We start from the raw sequence: 17839 nt of genomic DNA, 5'->3' as shown, positions 1-17839 counted from the left end.
CTCTACAGGACAGAAAGACTGCTCCCACTGCCATAGGCGGCTGCCCACTCAGCCCCCTTGAGCGATTCTCCCCAATGCTGGCCCTAGAGTCCCTGCTATGTTTCCCCACATAGTCCACATTTTTCCAAAGATAACATCAGAACAAAAATAAAGATCACTACCACATCTGCCAGAGCTGTGCTGTGCAAAGTCAATTTGCAAGGCACTCCCTGCGACTTTGTGTCTAACGATCCGCCCGCCCGAGAGGAGGAACTGCAGCAGCAACGGAACTTAAGTAGACTGCAGCGGGAGGCCGTGCACAGGGCTTTGAGAACCAGGGCTGGAACCCACCAGGGCTGGAACCCAGATTTCCTACAACTCTTCACCCACCGTAAACACCGGCCAAATTCATCATTTTATCAAACCCTTAGTTAGAGAGAGGGCTTCGGGCATCACTGTGGCACACGTGTCACGGTGACACACACAGTCTCGCACAGACATCACTATTGCCCGGGCGTCGCTGCCGCGCAGGGGTTAGGAGCGTGAGCGCTGGAGTCTTGCATGCCACGTCACTGCCTCCCCTGAGAACCAGTTTCCTCGTGTACAGAGCTGAGGGAAACCATAAGGAGCATACGCGTGGCAGGCCTCCATGCGCATATTAGTTACAAAAGAGAAGTTGCTCTTTCATCCTTATTCTTAAAAAACAGGGTTGCTGGCCAAGCTCAGCAGACTAAAGCGCTGTGCAAGCAGGCACAGGGGCTGGGAGTTCATTAAGGCTGGGCGTGGAGGCGTGTGCCTGTAATCCCAGCTCTTGGGAGGCTGTAAATAGGCAGATCACTATGAGTCCAATCTAGTAGTGAGACCCTGAACACCCTGTAGACCCTTCCCTAAAATACAAAAAATAATAATAAATAAGCCAGCTTGGAGATTTTCCTGCATTAGCCATTTCATTCATTATTCTCAGCTTAGTTGAAATTTTGTGTTTTAACTAGACATTTTCACTGACCTTTCACTTTCACAGTTGATTACCTTGTAGCACTCGTACACACGCATACACATACTCCACCCCTTTCTTCATCACTGTACCTCACAATTTGTCCCAGAGCATACTGCGGTACCACTTTATCCTTCCTAAATGTCAATTAGGAAGATAAACGGCCTCATTATCCATTTATCTGCTGTCATGGTTCATTTTGAGTTGCTCTAACCGAACACTTGGGATTAGGGATCTGGAATATCCCCCAAAGTCTGTGTGTTAACTACTTGGTCCTCTGGGAGGAACTACAGTATATGGAGTTGGTGGAATCTTTAAAATACGGCATCGAGTAGTAGGCTTCGGGTCTCTAAAGGCATGCCTGTGCAGAGGACTGTGGGACTCCAGGTACTCTGGGCTCTCCTTGGCTGCCCAGGGCCTGAGGTAAGTGGTCTTGCTCTACCACACATTCTCACCAGTGACGTCACTCCAGGCTAAATCTGCCCAATCAGGAACTGAATCCCTGGACCCATCAGTCAAAAGTAGCCTTTTCTCTTGTAAGCTAATTCTACTGAGTGTTTTGCAGTAATGATGCAAAGTTGATTAAAACTCTGAGTGATCTCTGGAGCCCAGACTTGAGTTTCTGAAAGTTCTGGAAGCTGGGAAGTCCAAGGTGAAGGGGCTCCCACCTAGCAGGGCATGTGTTTTCTATGTCACCCTACAGTAAAAGACAAAAGAATAAGGAGGTGGGAGGAGGGGCGAATTCATCCTTTTAGCAAGAATCTGTGCCCTGTCACAATGCTATTAACCTGTTCGTGAGAACAAAGCCCTCACGCCCTGATCATGTTCTAAAGATCCTGCCTCTCAACACTTTGCATTGGAAATAAAGTTTACAGCCATGAGCTTTGGAGGACACAATCCAGTCATAGCATTCTACCCGGATCATCAAAATTCCTTCTCCCATACTAAATGCAGGCATCCTATCCTGAACAGCAGTTAAGAACTCCTTCCAGCAGCGGCCCCAGAGGCCAGAGTCTCGTCTGAATGAGCTGTGAGTGAGACTCAATCTATGATTCATCCAAAGGCAATTTCCTTCCCAAAATACAATGGTGAGACAGGAATACAGCAGACGTTCTCATTCCAAAAAGGAGACACGGGCAAGAAGAAAGGGATAACTGGTCCCAAAAGTCCAGAACTGTATGGGGAAAAAAACAACAACAACATTGTCTTAAAGCTGGAAAATAATCTCCTTTAACTCCATGTCCTACATCCTCACCACACCGTCCTTGATAGGCTTTGAAACCGCTCACACACGCTGCACCTACAGAACTACCACCAGGTGGTGCCATTGAGCCCACTGCTTTGGTCTCCGAGGTAGTGGACAGAGCCACCCCCGCGCCCTCTTGAGCCCAAGCTGGGGCAGTAAGGGCATGCTGGGCCAGAACGCGCAGAGCAGAGCCCCAAGGCCACCTGCGCAGCAAATGCTGAGGCCCAGGGATGCCCCGCTGGAAACCATGCCCTGCCCCGGGCCTGTGATGGGCAGGCCTGCCGTGGAAATCTGCACAGTGCCTTCAGAGACGGGGCCCTGGCCAATCTTTAGGTGTTTCTCCTAAACACACTGTTCATTCTTTGCATGCCAGGCTGAAAGTTTTCAAAATTTTTGTTTCCTGTTTCCCTTTTTAAAATTTCATCTGTAGGGCTGGGGAGGTTTAAATGCCTGCCTGGCGAGCGCAAGGACCCAGGATCCATCCCCAGTACTGCAGGCTGCGCTGGCCCCACCCCCAAGCACCATGAGGGGACCCCTGAGGCCGGCCGTGGTGGTACACACTTCTAATCCCAACCCCCGGGGGACTGAGACAGGAGGATCACTAGGAGTCCAAGCCACACAGGGAGACCCTGTACCAGACAGGTAGATTGATAGATAGATAGATAGATAGATAGATAGATAGATAGATAGATAGAGATTTCTTCTAAAGTTTAAAAAAAAATTCACCTTTAAATCATTTTTCTCTTCTCTCATTTTACTGTCATTATCCAAAAAAGAAGTTATGATGCATTCTTTTTTTTTTAATATTTATTTATTTATTGGGGGGGCAGCTCAGCCCAGCAGGGGGCGGGGCTGGCTGGTATGTGGTGCTGGGGGATTGAGCCGCGGTCCCTGTGCTTTGCTAAGCTTGTTCTAAGTAGGTGGTTTAGACCACTGAGCCATCTCACCAGCCCCATATGATGCATTCTTACTACTTAGATACTTCCTTTACCAGGCATCCTAGTTTACTGAGTCCTAGGACTCAGACATGGTACTAATACTGTGGCATTCTCTGCCCCCGTAGAACAAGAACAGCCTTTTATCTAGTCTCTAGCGTCTCCTCAGTGCCACCTGAGACCTCATTAGAATGATCTTAGAGGCTACCAACATTCTAGTCACAACCACTCAACCTCTAAGAAGCTCCAGGTTTGTCTGCAGTTTTCTTCTGGGCCCTGCCCACAATCACCCTTTGTTTTCCATTTTCAGCAGTCTAGACCTTTTCCAGCCTGCTTCTCCAAACTGCTCCAGCCGGCCCACTTCCAAAGCTGTGTCCACATGTACAAGTTCAATATCTATTATAATAAAATCTCTACCTCCCACCAATAGCTTTTTGTTTTGTGCCACATAATAGAACACCCAAGACTGGTTAATTTATAAATAACAGATATTAATTAGAGTTCTATAAGCTGAGAAGTCCAAGGATAAGGGACCCATATCTGGCAAGGTCTTCTTGCTGGTTCATCAGTGGATAAAGGGTAAGAGACAAAGAGAAAGGGGCAGGATGCTGAGCTCATCCATGTATCAGGAGCCCACTCCCAAGATAGCTAACCCAATCCTGCTGTAACAGCATTGATTCAATCCAGCCACCCCTAAAATTCCCACTTCTCAACACTGCTGCCTTAGGAATTAAGTTTCCAACACATGAACTTGGCTGAGATGTCCAGACCATAACACTACCAAATATCGTCCTGTAGATGTTATGAAATCCTATCTAATGAAATAGTTGTCTGGATAAAGGAAAAACTGTACTTCATAGTGCCTACAGAAGCCCCTGGTTCTTTACTTTACTCTCCCACAAATGACATGTGGTTTTCAGCCTCTGAATATTTATTGTAATAAGGTGTGGTGTGTTTAATTTGAACAGCTAGGGAACTATAACTCCCTGCCCAGCAGCTGTACTTTCATGTGACTCAGCACAGGACCACAAAACTGTGTCTAAATCACTCTCTAAAATCACTACGAAAAGTCAAATACACTTAATATTATTTTGAATTCATTCAGACCAAATAAGAAAAAAGCTAACCCACACCTATCAATAGAAAACAAAAGCATTTGAATAATGACAGCATAAGCATCAGACGGTTAGGTGGACTCTAATGATTTCTTTTATATTGCAACTGACTGTAATTAGTCAAACACTTTTAGAGTATTGATGTGGAATATTTGGTGAACTCATAAAGATCAATAATATTTCTCTATATAAAGGGCAAAAAATACATTATAAGATTGCTCTTCTTCCAAAGATGTAATTTTGTTTGTTTTTGTTTTTGTTTTTAGTGCAGGGTCTCACTACGCAGCTCAGACTGGCAGTGATCCTCTTGTTTTCAGCCTCCCTAGGGCTGGAATTACGTTTGTGCATCACCACACCCAAACTCCATCACTGGCTTAGCACTCCCCAGGGGCAGGGCCAATGTGGCATGTGGTGCCAGGGATCAAACCCTGGCCCCTGCGCTCGCTTGCCTAAGTCCGCTGAGCTATCTCACTGGCCCAAATATATAATTTTAAAATTTAATTATTTATTTGATACAGGATCTCTACTCAGCTCAGACTTGTACTGATCCTCCTGTCTTAGCCTCTCCAGTGCTGGGATTGCAGGCATGCGATACCACACCCAGTTTTGCCAGTAAGGCATGCCTGGGGTTCCAGGGCTGGCACAGCATGCAGTACCATGGATTGAAGCCAGGTCCTTGTGCTTGCCAGGCAGGCACTTAGACCATTGAGTTATCTCCCCAGGCTGAGGACTCTGTTCTCTAATGTCTTAAGTATGGAGAAGATCTAGGAACACTAGATAGCTGTCACTCAGTTGTTTGTTTTTGTTGTTGTTGTTATTGTTGTATTTAGGATAGGGTCTAGAGGGTCTCACTTCATAGATTGGACTCATAGTAATCCTCCTGTTTACAGCCTCCCAAGTGCTGGGATTACAGGCATGTGCCACCATGCCCAGTCTCAGCACACCCTGGGGTCTCAGGCCAGCATGGCAGGCCTGGGGATTGAACTCCCACCCCCACATCTGCTGAAGCAGGCGCTTTAATCTGCTGAGCTATTTGGCCAGCCCTTGTCACTCAGTTGTTATCAGCAGCTATTTGTCAAATTTTACCAATTCAAAGACTTTTGATAGGCTTATAAATGTTTTAACCATAACCAGAAGTGTATGTTTTCACAAAAAATAAACAAGCACATAGATGTTTTGGAGCAGAGGAGAACTGAATTAAATTTGTCTAGGCAGAGCACTAGCAGCTAGGGTTTGATCCCCGGTGTGCCATGCCAGCCCCGCCCCCAGGGTGAGGTGAGACAGCACTTGAGACTGGGCGTGGTGGCACGTGCCTGTAATCCCAGGTCTTGGGAGGCTGAAAGCAGGAGAATCACTATGAGTCTGATCTGTGTGGTGAGACCCTGCAGACTCTGTACTAAATACATTTTTTTTAAAAATTAACACTTAGAGGATATATAAAGGGAACTGGGGAAGGATGGTTGATTCCGCTTCCTTTGGAGGAACTGCAGTCTTTGGGACAAGTTGGACCCCATCTCCTGGCTTTCAACCCAGATTCTTTGGCATCTGCCTTGGATCCTTCAACCTTCCATCACAGACTCATCACAAACCCATCGAGCAACTGGTACAGACCTGCACGAAGGCTACAGTGAGCTCCAGACCCTGCACTGAATCCTTCAGTCTCCAGTATACAGACTCCCTCTGCATACTTGCTTATCAGACTCTGTGGCTGACCGTCATAAACCAATTTTGTAATATCTTTTCTTTTCTTTTTTTTTTTTTTTTTTTTTTTTTTTTTTGCAATACCAGGGATCGAACTCAGGATCTTGCATTTGCCAGGCAAGCACTTATTCCACTGAACTATCTCCCTGGACCCAATTTTGTAATTTCTTATACATGTGTACATCTTGTGTTATACCTGTTCCTTGTATTATATCTGTTCCTCTAGTAAAATCCTGACTGATACACTTTTTTTTTCTGCCCTTTGTGTCTTAGTTGCAACAATTTTTCTTGGCCTGTCTTCAAGCCCTCCAGCTTCTCAGTTGGGTTGAGTCTACTAATAAGCACATCAAAATTATTGTTCTGTTTCTGTGGCACCAGGAAGCGAACTCAGGACCTTGCACTTGCCAGGCAGGCACTTAGGCCACCGAGCTACATCCCTAGCCCTATTCTCTCATCATGCTTTTGGTCTCCTGCATTTTCTTTCGGTTACTTCATATAGTTTCCCTCTCTCTGCTGGAATTATTCCTACTTTGTGAATTCTTCACACCAGAGACCTTAACATGTTAATCATAATTACCTGAATCCTCTGATAATGTCAACCTCTGAATCGTATCTGAGTTTGATTCTGTTGATTTCTTTGTCTCTTGACTGTGCTGTACTTTCTTGTGTCTATGTGTCTTATAATTTTCAGGACTGGGGGCCTGGGAGATGGCTCAGTGGAATAAGCACTTCCCTGGCAAGTGCAAGGGCCTAAGTTCAATCCCCGGTTCTGCCAAAAAAAAAAAAAAAAAAAAAAAAATCAAAGTTTTAATTAAGACTCAGGACATAGGAGAACTTGTACTGTAACGTCATGTACCTCGGTAGTGTCCCAAATTGTCTGATCAAGGAGATTATGGGGCCAAAGAGGAAAGTGATCGATGATGTAGAGTGTGCCTAAGGAGAGTCACTTGGAGAGAAAACATTCTCCCAGGTTTTCACAGAGAGCACATTGGCCAAGCAATGACCGCGACTCATCCACATGACTGACACTGACAAAGGATCTACAATCTGAGGTACAGAATCTCAGGATAAATCCTGAGGGGATTTCACTGACCTTATCAGACCAAAAAACTACAACTCTTGTTGCATAGGTCTTGCTTTATCTTGGTCTTAACCACCCAGCAGAAAAGTATAAAAACAAAGCATAAGAAGTAAAGCCATGCTGTTACGTTGAGCTGTAGGGGACTCAGGTCAACAATTTCTGACACTGTCAGTCAAGAGGAAGACCCAATACTATTATGGACTACTGGACTCTTTTAGAATATTTTGCTGAGTTAACACACCTATAATATTCAAATGATGGAACTAAACAAAAAAGGGGATACAGATGAATGTCCATATTGTATCTGTGTATTCAAAATGGTTAGGATAGATATATAGTTACATTCTCTTAATGAATAGAGGAATTTGTTCTAATGGTGTTTGTAAATAGGATATCATGTCCACATCTTGTACAGCAAATAACCACTAGGAAGAGAGTATGCAATGTGTTAATTATTGAAACTGTCCTAATTTGATTTGAAACTGTCTCATTGCTATTTGTTTCTCAATAAAATTATGGGAAAAAAAAAGAAACTCCTCAATCTAGATATCCTGTACCCAAAATATAATAAAGTTTCTTAAGTCGTCAAAAGAAAAAAAATTTTTTCAGGACCGTAGCTGATGAGGTAGTTTCATGATTTCTGTGAATAACTCTGCTCTTCTGACCTCTGCTATGAGAAACTGAATCACTCTACCAGGAGTTCAGCTCTATCTGCACACGTTGTCATTGCCTTACCCTCAGCCCACCACAGGCTTTCAATTTGACTCGCACAACCTTGTGTTTATGGTGGGGTAGGGTTACATTACCAGTCTATTCCAAGGTTCTTTTCTGCTTCTGCTGGAGGCTTTCCCTGTAAAGAGATGCTTTCTCTGTGTTTTTGAACTCTCCCCTAGTTGTAAACGCCTACTATTTGATGCTGATTTCATGCTAGCTTGGAGTAGGGGATCTTTTCTGTGATCTTGGACCTAGGCCCACACTATGTCCCTGGATCCTCAGGTACAGGATGACCTCTGTGGTCCTATCCCCTCCTAGTGGCAGAGGACATTTTCCTCTCTTCTCCCATAAACAGATGGTTGGGGTCCTTCTCTTCTCTTACTCAGCCACAATGTGACCTCACCTGTGCCCAGAACATTCGAGAGCATTTGCTGCCCTTTCCACATTAGCTTAGGGTTTTCCTGAAAATGACAGCAGCAAAGCATTCTGGGAAGGGTCCTCCCTTCCTGCAGTGAGGCTGTTCTCCTCTGCCTGACTTTCTAGCACTTGCTAGCCCCTGCCTCACCTCCAATCATTCTCCAAAAGCTCCCTAGCAAAAATTGATTCCATTTGTGTCTAAAGCTCTCCTAGGCTCTGTATTGTTATCCTAACCCCAGTTAACCTTTAGAAATTCTTGATTTTTTTCTGATCAGCTTCTGTGATGTCCAGCATCTCTTCCTATCATAGGTTGGTCCAGGTAACCAAGATTCATCTCTCTATAGAGATATCTGTGCTTCCTTAAACATCACAGTACTCAGCTGACCTAAACTCTCAATTCTCTAAGATGTTTGAAAATAGTTTTAATTTTGTATATTATTCAGATTTGTCTTTGTCATAGGGTGAAACTTTAGAGCTCTTCCTGGTTTTCTACATCCTACACAGAAACTGAAAGTGTAATTTATGTTTTAAAAGGATCGGGATAGTCACTGTTCGAGAAACGGCACATTAGGGGGCAAGATAGAAGCAGAGTAACCTATGGCTTAGGAGAAGAGTTTAAGGAATTCAGAGCCCAAGTATTGCATAAATATGGACATAGGCAAGGTTGAGCAGAAGTACTAGTGGAGAAAGGACCAATACACTAAGATCAACAACTGTCTAGAAGCAAGAGCGTTCCTTAAAACGCTAAGCACAATTACCCCACACACCAGCAATTCCCTCCTAGGGATATATCCAAAGGAATTGAAAGCAGACACCCAAGCAGAATTTCGTACATTATTCACAATAGTCAAAAGGTAGAAACAGCAACTGCATGAGTAGAGGGCAATATCCATCCTCCAGTCATGAGAATGAAGTTCTGAATGATTGCCACAACGTGAATAAACCTTAGTGGCACTGTGTTCAGTGGAAGAATCTGGATGAAAGGACAAATATGGGATGATTCTACGTCTGTGAAATATCTAGGACAGATAAATTCACACAGACAGAGTAAATTAGAGGTTACTAGGAGCCAAGGGGAGGGGCCAGGGAGATACGGTATAATGGTTAGAAATTCTGTTTATAGCAATTAAAAAGTCTGAGAAATATACAATAGTTATGATTGCACATCATGAATATAAGTAATGCCACTGAATTGCACAATTTTAAATGACTTAAAGGTATAATTAAAGTTTAAAATGATTAAATATGTATTTTCTTTACATATAGAAATTCTTTAGTTTTTATTCATTTTAATGAGAAACTAAAATAGCACTGAAACAGTTTCAGAACAGGTTAGTAGGACAGTTACAATAATTAATACATTGCATATTGGTGTCTTCGTAGTGGTTATTCAGAGGGCAAGATGCAGACATGATGTCTTGTCTAAATAGTATTAGTACAAACATTTCTTCTCATTGAACTAAGAGAAAGTAGCATTATCCTATTTTGTATAAACACATATATTTTTTTCACTACAAAATGGTCCTTTATTTATATCCCCCTTTTCTGTTTTGTTTTGTTAGAGATGGGTGTTCCATTGCTCTTAGAGAAACTGTATTTGGAGAAGTCTTTAAAGGACCTTTTCATACTGGATGCCAGTCTAAACACTGTAGGTGCTTGAATTCAGCGAAATAACCCAATATAGTACAATAGTCCATAATAGTAGTGGGTCATCAGCAGAACTGGCAATTGTCAGAAGTTGTTGTATATGTTGAAATTTTTAAATTATTGAAGTAATATATCCCCAAATCACTGAATTGTGCCTCCTAACCAGTGGATTGTACAGCATGCGATTTATGTCAGTAAAGTGATTAAACAAAGAAATAGGGGGTGGGGGAGCAAGATAGCTCAGTGGTCTAACGTGCCTGCTTAAGCGCAGGGACCGCGGTTCGATCCCGGGCACCACATGCCTGGCCAGCCCCGCCCCCGGGCGCGCTGAGCTGACCACAAACAAGGGCGGAGGGTGGGAAATGAGGACCTGTCCCTGCAGCCACAGAGGGCACAGCATCAGTGCGAGGCCACGAGAGGTCTTCATGACAACGCGAGAATGAACCGCCTGACAGGAAAAGGGCCCGGCCACCTCCTTACCTAGGAAACCCACCCTCTATTTATCTCTGAACCCAGGCCACATCTAATTGCCCAGACTGCACCCAAAGGGTCAGATGAGAACCCCGTGAGTGCCTGTTCTCATGACAAAGTTCAATCTGAGCCCACAGTTCAGAAAGTAAAGCTAATTATGACCACTTTTCTCCCAACAGCCCTGCTTCAGGGAAACCCTGTTCCCACGCCCATGGCTTCCCAGAGGCAGAGGGTAGGGCAGCTCCCACCCCGCAGCCTGGCGCAAGGGTGAGGGTGCGTTGCCACACGGCTGCAACCCAGCCCACTCCTCCCGGGCCTGGGCTTGGTCCTCCCAACCCCTCCCGTCTCTTGGTGGAAATTCATTAACATTTAACAAAACTAATTCCAGGGCTGGTGAGATGGCTCAGTGGTCTAAAGCACCTACTTAGAACAAGCTTAGCAAAGCACAGGGACCGCGGTTCAATCCCCCAGCACCACATGCCAGCCAGCCCTGCCCCCTGGTGGGCTGAGCTGGCCACACACACACACACACACACACATACACACACACAAATAAAATTTAAAAAAAAAAAAAACTAATTCCAGTGCCTCTGACCTGTCCCTTCCCTTCCATCCTCCAGACTTGGTTAACTTAGTCCTGGACAATACTTCCTAACTACATTCCCAACAGTGTTACCGAATCATCCTGTCACTAGCCTCACTAGCCTCAGGAACCCCCTTACACACACACACACACACAAGCTTGTGCCATTCCTTCCAGTTAGTACCTGGCCCTATCCTAACTGAATTTGGGTATCGCTATGAAACACTGCTCCAAGCAGTCTCCACCTGGGCCTTAAGCATCTCACGTACACACTGCAGAGCTCCCACGGCATCCACGTTGTTGCTAAAAAGGTTTCTTCACAAATTCAAAATCTCATGCTTGCTTCGCGACCTCCACTGGCCAGTGCCAGTGATAGGCTGCAGACCCCTTCCTCTGCCTCTATTTATCAGAATTTCCTCACAGAGCCTTTCCTGCCATGACTCCACTTCTGCTGTATTTGTGAATATGAGGACGATCCTTTGGCACCTGCACCCCACAGCAACGCGGAAGGCTGCAGGCCAAAGAGGAGACACATGATGCGGGCAACAGTCACTATTGGGCGGTGTCTACGTGAAGCTGACTGAAGTTACTGGGCAGCTTTCACAGCGACAGTCCAGGGAGAGTAAGTGGTCCCTGCAGAGAAAGTAGAGATCTTCAGGGTATATTTAAAGATGTGTTTTACAGGTTTTTTCGAGCCTTTCCTTTATAACTGGTCTCTGGGGTTGTAACCAGTCTCCCTATTTCTGTAAAGAGATTCCCTTGCTTCCTCCTCCAGGGAGAGAGGGGGTTGTACACAAGCAGTCAGGTCCCCTCTAGGTTTGTGGCAGCCACATCTCTACAAAGACTTGAGAGTGTTCTCAGAAAAAGCCAGTCCCTTCTGCCTGTCAGTACCCCACTAAATATCTCATCTCCATTTCTCTGCCACCTATTCCAGAATTTTCTCAACTCTGGCCAATAGTTTGATTGCTCTTGATTTCTCTCATAGTATAGTGACTCACGCTTCCATTCCCTATAAATCTAAACTTTTCAGGACCTTGACTTTGTCAGGTGTCTTAAATTGAATTTTTAATAAACTTATTCTTTATGAATAACATTCCTCCACAGACTAAGAATAAAGTAACAATTTAAATGATTTCTTTTGTAAATGACTTCTTCAAATATTCCAATCATATTTATTTCCAGGTGTTCATCTTCACTTATTGCTACATTAAAATATCCACTTTGGTGATATATGTTGATAATATATGTTATAATTTTATAATCATACAATTATAATGGTATCCTAAAGTATAGCAATTTCAAGAATGAATCTATCCATCTTTCCCTTTATAACTTCTGCATTTAATATCCTATCTCAAAGTACCTTTTCTGTGCCTACATTTTGTACATATTTATCTATGTTTTAGTGACTTTTTATAGTTGAATAGTGTGCATTGAGAGTCTAACTTCGGCAGCCCAGCGGTAGGTGTGAGAATTGATTCGAAGCCACTTTCAGGACCCAGAGAGGCACCAGAGAAAGGCTCTTCAAGAGTTATTGATTGATGAAAAAGCAGAGAATGGAAAAAAACTGTGGCCAGAGATGTGTAGCTCTGTCTACACACCTACTACACACCTGTCTGCTTTATCTGAGCCTACACATAGCTCTGCTTACATTAGCTGCTTTTTTTTTTTTAATTTGATACAGGGTCTCACTACAGAACTCAGACTCATAGTGATCCTCCTGTCTCAGCCTCTCCAGTGCTGGGATTACAGGCATGCACCACCATGCCTGGTTTCGGGTCTGGCACAGTGTGACTGGGGCAGCATGGCATGCGGTACCAAGGATTGAACTCAGGTCCTTGCACTTGCCAGGCAGGCACTGAGACCACTGAGCTATCTCCCAGCTCGTTAGCTGCTTCTGAATGCAGTTAGATTCATTTCCCTGAACCTTCGATCCTGATCAGCTTATTTGGCCAGATGAGGAAGGCACAGAAGGAGACATTTCTTCATGGAGGATCATCTTAAAGGTTAGGACTGAGGCCTGTGTCTGACATACTGGTGCAGCAACTGGAGAGCTTCCCCTGGCCAGGCCAGCTCACCTCCGGGTCACTGCGCTGATGATGAAGAGTATCAGGAATCCGAAAATACGCTGCCGGAGCTGTCGAGTCTGCACAGGACTTTCCCTCCTGAGAGCCAAACTGGCACTTCAAAGACTCATACAGAAGGTTGCTCTTTTGGAATACTGGCCTGTGCTTCGATTCCAAATCCTCTCTTTGATCCAGCTGGAATAATGTGGGACACTTTCTTGTGCCTTTTAGGACATTCTTTGGAGCATCTGTGATTGGGAAAGCATAAATTAAAATGCACATCTGGAAAATCTTTGCTATGGTCACACTCAGCAAGCGTGCAGCAGAATACACGATGGCCTTCACCAGTGCTGCATCAGCCATGGCTCGCGCCCTGCAGAAGCCACGCTAGGAGTTCCCTGAGGCTCAGTGGCAGACGCTTCACCACAGGAGCAAAGTGGATGTTTCGTGGGGAGAACTAGATGTCTTGGATGTCCAAGTAGGTGGTCATTGTGACGGTACGTTACTTTGTCCTCTCATTAACTCCATGACACAAACTTATGCCAAATGGATCTCACAGCATTTGAACTCAGAGAAAAGGCTTAATAAGAAAAAACAAAACTTAAACTCCAGAAGTTAGAGTGGATGTGTTCTACCTGAAATTAGAACTCAAAATCAGGAAGGAAAATTCCCTTTCCCAACTTGTATCAATTTTAAGTACTTTTCCTAAAAGCAGTTTAGTCCCTGCTTTGCACTGACATCCTTTTCTGTCTGGATTAGGTGAGGTATCTGCCCTCAGTTAATCCCAGAGTTTATTAAGGTGGTATCTGGGTTACTTTTCTCTCATTGCTGAGACAAAATACCTGGCACCCAAAGTGAAAGGGAGAAAGGTTCATCTGGCTCATAGTTTGCAGACTTCAGTCATATCAGCTGGCTCTAAGGCAGGGTGTCACATGGCCAAGAGATAATAGTCCATAGCAGTGAAAGACAGCAAAGGCAACAAGAGCAGGAGGGCTAAACAAACCTCTTTCTGCCCTGTTTGTCTTATCCAGATTACTGGAATTAGGGCAGTGCCCATCCCAACAGTGAACTGGTCTAGCAGTCACCCACCCACAATACCAGCGCCCTTCACCCCAGCACTGAACCATCAGTCAGTCACACTTTTGAGATCAAGCCACTTCTGAAAAAGGGCCAGCTAAAGCCACATCAGGCCACGGGGACATCTAGACACAAACCAAAACAGGTGGAATGTGGTACTCAGCCACAAACTTATCAGAAACTAACCCTCCATTTGATAGAATTCCTGCTGTACTAAATTTTTTAAGTATATTAAATATGTTAAGCTTTTAAGGCTTGTCACAAATGGTTGCTTTTCTAACTCATTAAAATGTACATAAGCTATACAAATTTGATAACAGACTTACACATCTATAAGAACAATTTATAATGCCATCCTTTTCAATCCTTCCCCTTCTACCCTCAAAAAAGGGTCATTTTATGATGTACTACACACCCTCTGGGGAAATTTATCTTTAAATTTGGACACAGTATATGGAAAACCTGGTTGGTGTCTCATGAAAGAGCTGACACTTTTTTATCCTGTATTTTTAGAATGAATTCCTGAAAAACATCTTTGACCATTAAAAAAAAAAAAGAATCTAACTTTACCTTTTCCTCGATGATTACCAGTCTCAGACAAATGCATCAAATGTCTGTTCCTTTTCTATTAGAATAAGTGTAAATATGACATTTTAAAACCAGTATCAATGTAGACTTGTTCTGTGATTTTAATGTGTCCACAAAGCTCACTCGCTGGAAACTTAAATCCTGAGTGAACAAAATTAGAAGATGCGACTAGATTGATGCCACAGAAGTGGGTTAGTTATCATGGGAATAGCTTCCTAATGAAAGGATAAGTTTGGCCTTCTTCTCTCTTTCTCTGTCTCTCTCTCACCATGTAATCCCTTCTAGCATGTTATGATGCAACAAGAAAGGGCCTTGACATGGGACTTCTCAGCCTCCAGAACTGTGAGAACTAAGTCTCTGTTCTTTACAAATGACCTAGTCGCAAGTATTCTGTTGTAATAGCACAAAGCAGACTAAGGAAATTTGAATTTTCAGCTTTCAAATACATTCTTTATTTGAAATTGATAACATGATCAAAGACTAGAAATTTTTACTGATATATAACATCTATACATCATTGTGGTGTACATTATGATAATTTGATACATGTAGACAATGATTAATAACCAACTCAAGGTAATAAACACTTCCATCTCTTTAAACATTAACCATTTTATGTATTGAAAATTTCAAACTCTTTTAGACATTTTTAAATATATCATAGATTGTTTAAACCAATATTTAACCTTCTATGCCACAAAAAAGCAGAACAAAATCCTGTTTTGGTCCCTTACTGACTGTTTTTCCAGCCCTTCCCCTCCTGCCCATTCTAATCACTACTGACCACTGCTGTGCCATTTTTTTTCTGTGACAATGACTTTTTAGTTTCCACAATGAGAAAAGGTGTACTTGTCTTTTTGTGCTGAGGTGTTTGACTTAACATAACGACCTCCATTTCTAGCCATTTTGCTATAAATGGCAGGATTTCTCTCTTTTCAAGCCTGAGTAACAGTTCATCTGCTGTAGATCACATATTTTCTTTATTCATTCATCTATCGATGGGACTGTAGATAGAGTCTACATTTTTAGCTATCGTGAACAATGCTGCGATAAGTACGGGAGTGCAAGCATCACTTATCCTGCTGATCATCTCTCCTCTGGACGTCTACACAGCAGGGGGATTGCTGGATGACAGGGAAGTTCTACTTGTTAGCTTTTAGGAAATTCTGCACCGTTTTACACAATGCCTATACTAATTTACCTTCCTACCAATTTTAGTATATGCACTGCCGAAGCGAGCACAACATTCTTACCAACAGTGCAACAGACATCTCCTTTCTCCACATTCTCACTAGCACTTGCTATTTTTGTTGTTGTCGTTGTTGTTTTGATGAGGTAATTCTCACTGGGGTGAGCAAGCCCAGTGTGTGAGAACTTATGTCACGCTCTTGGGACCCCTCCAGAACCCAGCCTAAGCCCAGGCCTGGCAAGTGAGTGGGAGAGCTTCCACACTCCTCTGCACTCGCTGGACCCCTCCGGACCCAGCCCAGGCCCACTTGTGAGTGAGTCCTTCTGTCCTGCTCTCTGGCCCCCTCCAGACACAGCCCAGGCCTGGCATACAGTCCTGGGGTGAAAGTCTGCAGCTGAAGTCCCTGCAGAGAGGCTAAGGGCCAGAACCACCCAGTTAATCCAGGAACAGAACATCTTGCCAGAGGGGCACAACAGGTTCACTTCCAAGGGCTGCAGCAGGAAAAAAGCTGAGCACAGCAGCCAGACCCAAGCCAGACACAAGTGGATGAATTCAAACTCCATAGATCTGCACCCAAATTTCAGTAGGTGCTAAGGTTATAACTGCACCAAAGCTCTACACCAAAGATCAGAGAACAGTGCTATACAAAATGACCAAAAAAAGGAGCAAAATGCAAACTCAGGCCCTGAGCCTACCCAGAACAAGTGCAGAGGACACTAGCACAGGAGAAATTGGGAATCACACAGCTGAAATGTCTGAATTCATAGCGTCTGAAGTAAAGAAACAACTGCAGAAAGGTATAGAGGAACTGAGATCAGAAATAACCTCTGACATAGGGCTGGAGAGATGGCTCAGTGGTCTAAAGCACCTACTTGAAACAAGCTTGGCAAAACACAGGGACCGCGGTTCAATCCCCCAGCACCACATGCCAGCCAGCCCTGCCCCCTGGTGGGCTGAGCTGGCCACACACACACACACACAATAAATAAATGTAATAAAAATAAATAAATAATTTAAAAAAAAAAAAGAAATAACCTCTGACATAAAAAAAGAAATCTCTGAATTAATAGCACCTGAAGTAAAGAATCAACCGCAGAAACATATAGAAGAAATCAGATCAGAAATAATCTCTGAAGTAAAAAAAGGAAAGGATAACTACAATGAAACTATTAATAACTGCTTCACAAGAAGTTACTGATAAAAAGAGAGAGTAGAAAAACAATGGAATCCTTCAAGGAGCAATATAGGAAAGAAATAGATTGCATGAAACAGAGTCAAAGAGATATACAGGAACTTAAAATCTCAATCACAAACTTGCAAAACCATTTGAGTGAAAGTGAAGATAGAGTTTCAGATCTTGAAGACGCCATTGCCGCTAGTGAAAAGGTAAGAAAAGATCTCTTAAAAACAACTAGGATGCAGGAAAAAATAATTCAATACCTGCAAGATGATGCAAAGAGGAACACTGTGAGACTAATAGGCATCAATGAGAAAGAAGGAGTCAACACAAATGACATTAAAAGAATATGGGCAGAAGTAATAGCAGAAAACTTCCCAAATATGAGGAAACATTCTGACATTCAGATAACTAAACCATACAGAACTCCAGACAACATCAACCTAACTGGGACAAGATGATATCTCCTTGTGGTTTTGATTGGTATATCCCGGATAATTAGTAACAGTGATATTTTTATATGCTTCTTGGCTATTTGTTTTTTGTTTGTTTTTCTTTTTTCTTTTTTTGGAAGATTTATTCAGATCCCATTTTAATTGGATTAGTTCCTCTGAAGAAAAATTTTCTTCAGTTTCTGACATTGCCAATCAAGTGGAAAACCCAATACTATTATGGGCTACTGGACTTTTTTAGAATATTTTGCTGAGTTTACACACCTATAATATTCATATAATGGAACTTAACAAAAAAAGGAGATATAGATGAATGTCCATTTTGTATCTGTGTATTCAAAGTGGTTAGGATAGATATATAGTTACATTCTCTTAATGAATAGTGGGATTTGTTCTAATGGTGTTTG

General features: G+C 43.2%; 1 pseudogene; it reads left to right on the top strand.

The window, feature by feature from the left end:
- The first annotated feature begins 10511 nt into the window (after nucleotides 1–10511).
- LOC101560907 lies at nucleotides 10512–13568 on the top strand (annotated as a pseudogene).
- Nucleotides 13569–17839: the final 4271 nt, after the last annotated feature.

The sequence above is a fragment of the Octodon degus genome, unplaced genomic scaffold, assembly GCF_000260255.1.
Source record: "Octodon degus isolate 3935 unplaced genomic scaffold, OctDeg1.0 scaffold00001, whole genome shotgun sequence".
Lineage (NCBI taxonomy): Eukaryota > Metazoa > Chordata > Mammalia > Rodentia > Octodontidae > Octodon > Octodon degus.
Note: the sequence above shows the minus strand (reverse complement) of the source record. Positions and strands in the feature narration are given on the sequence as shown.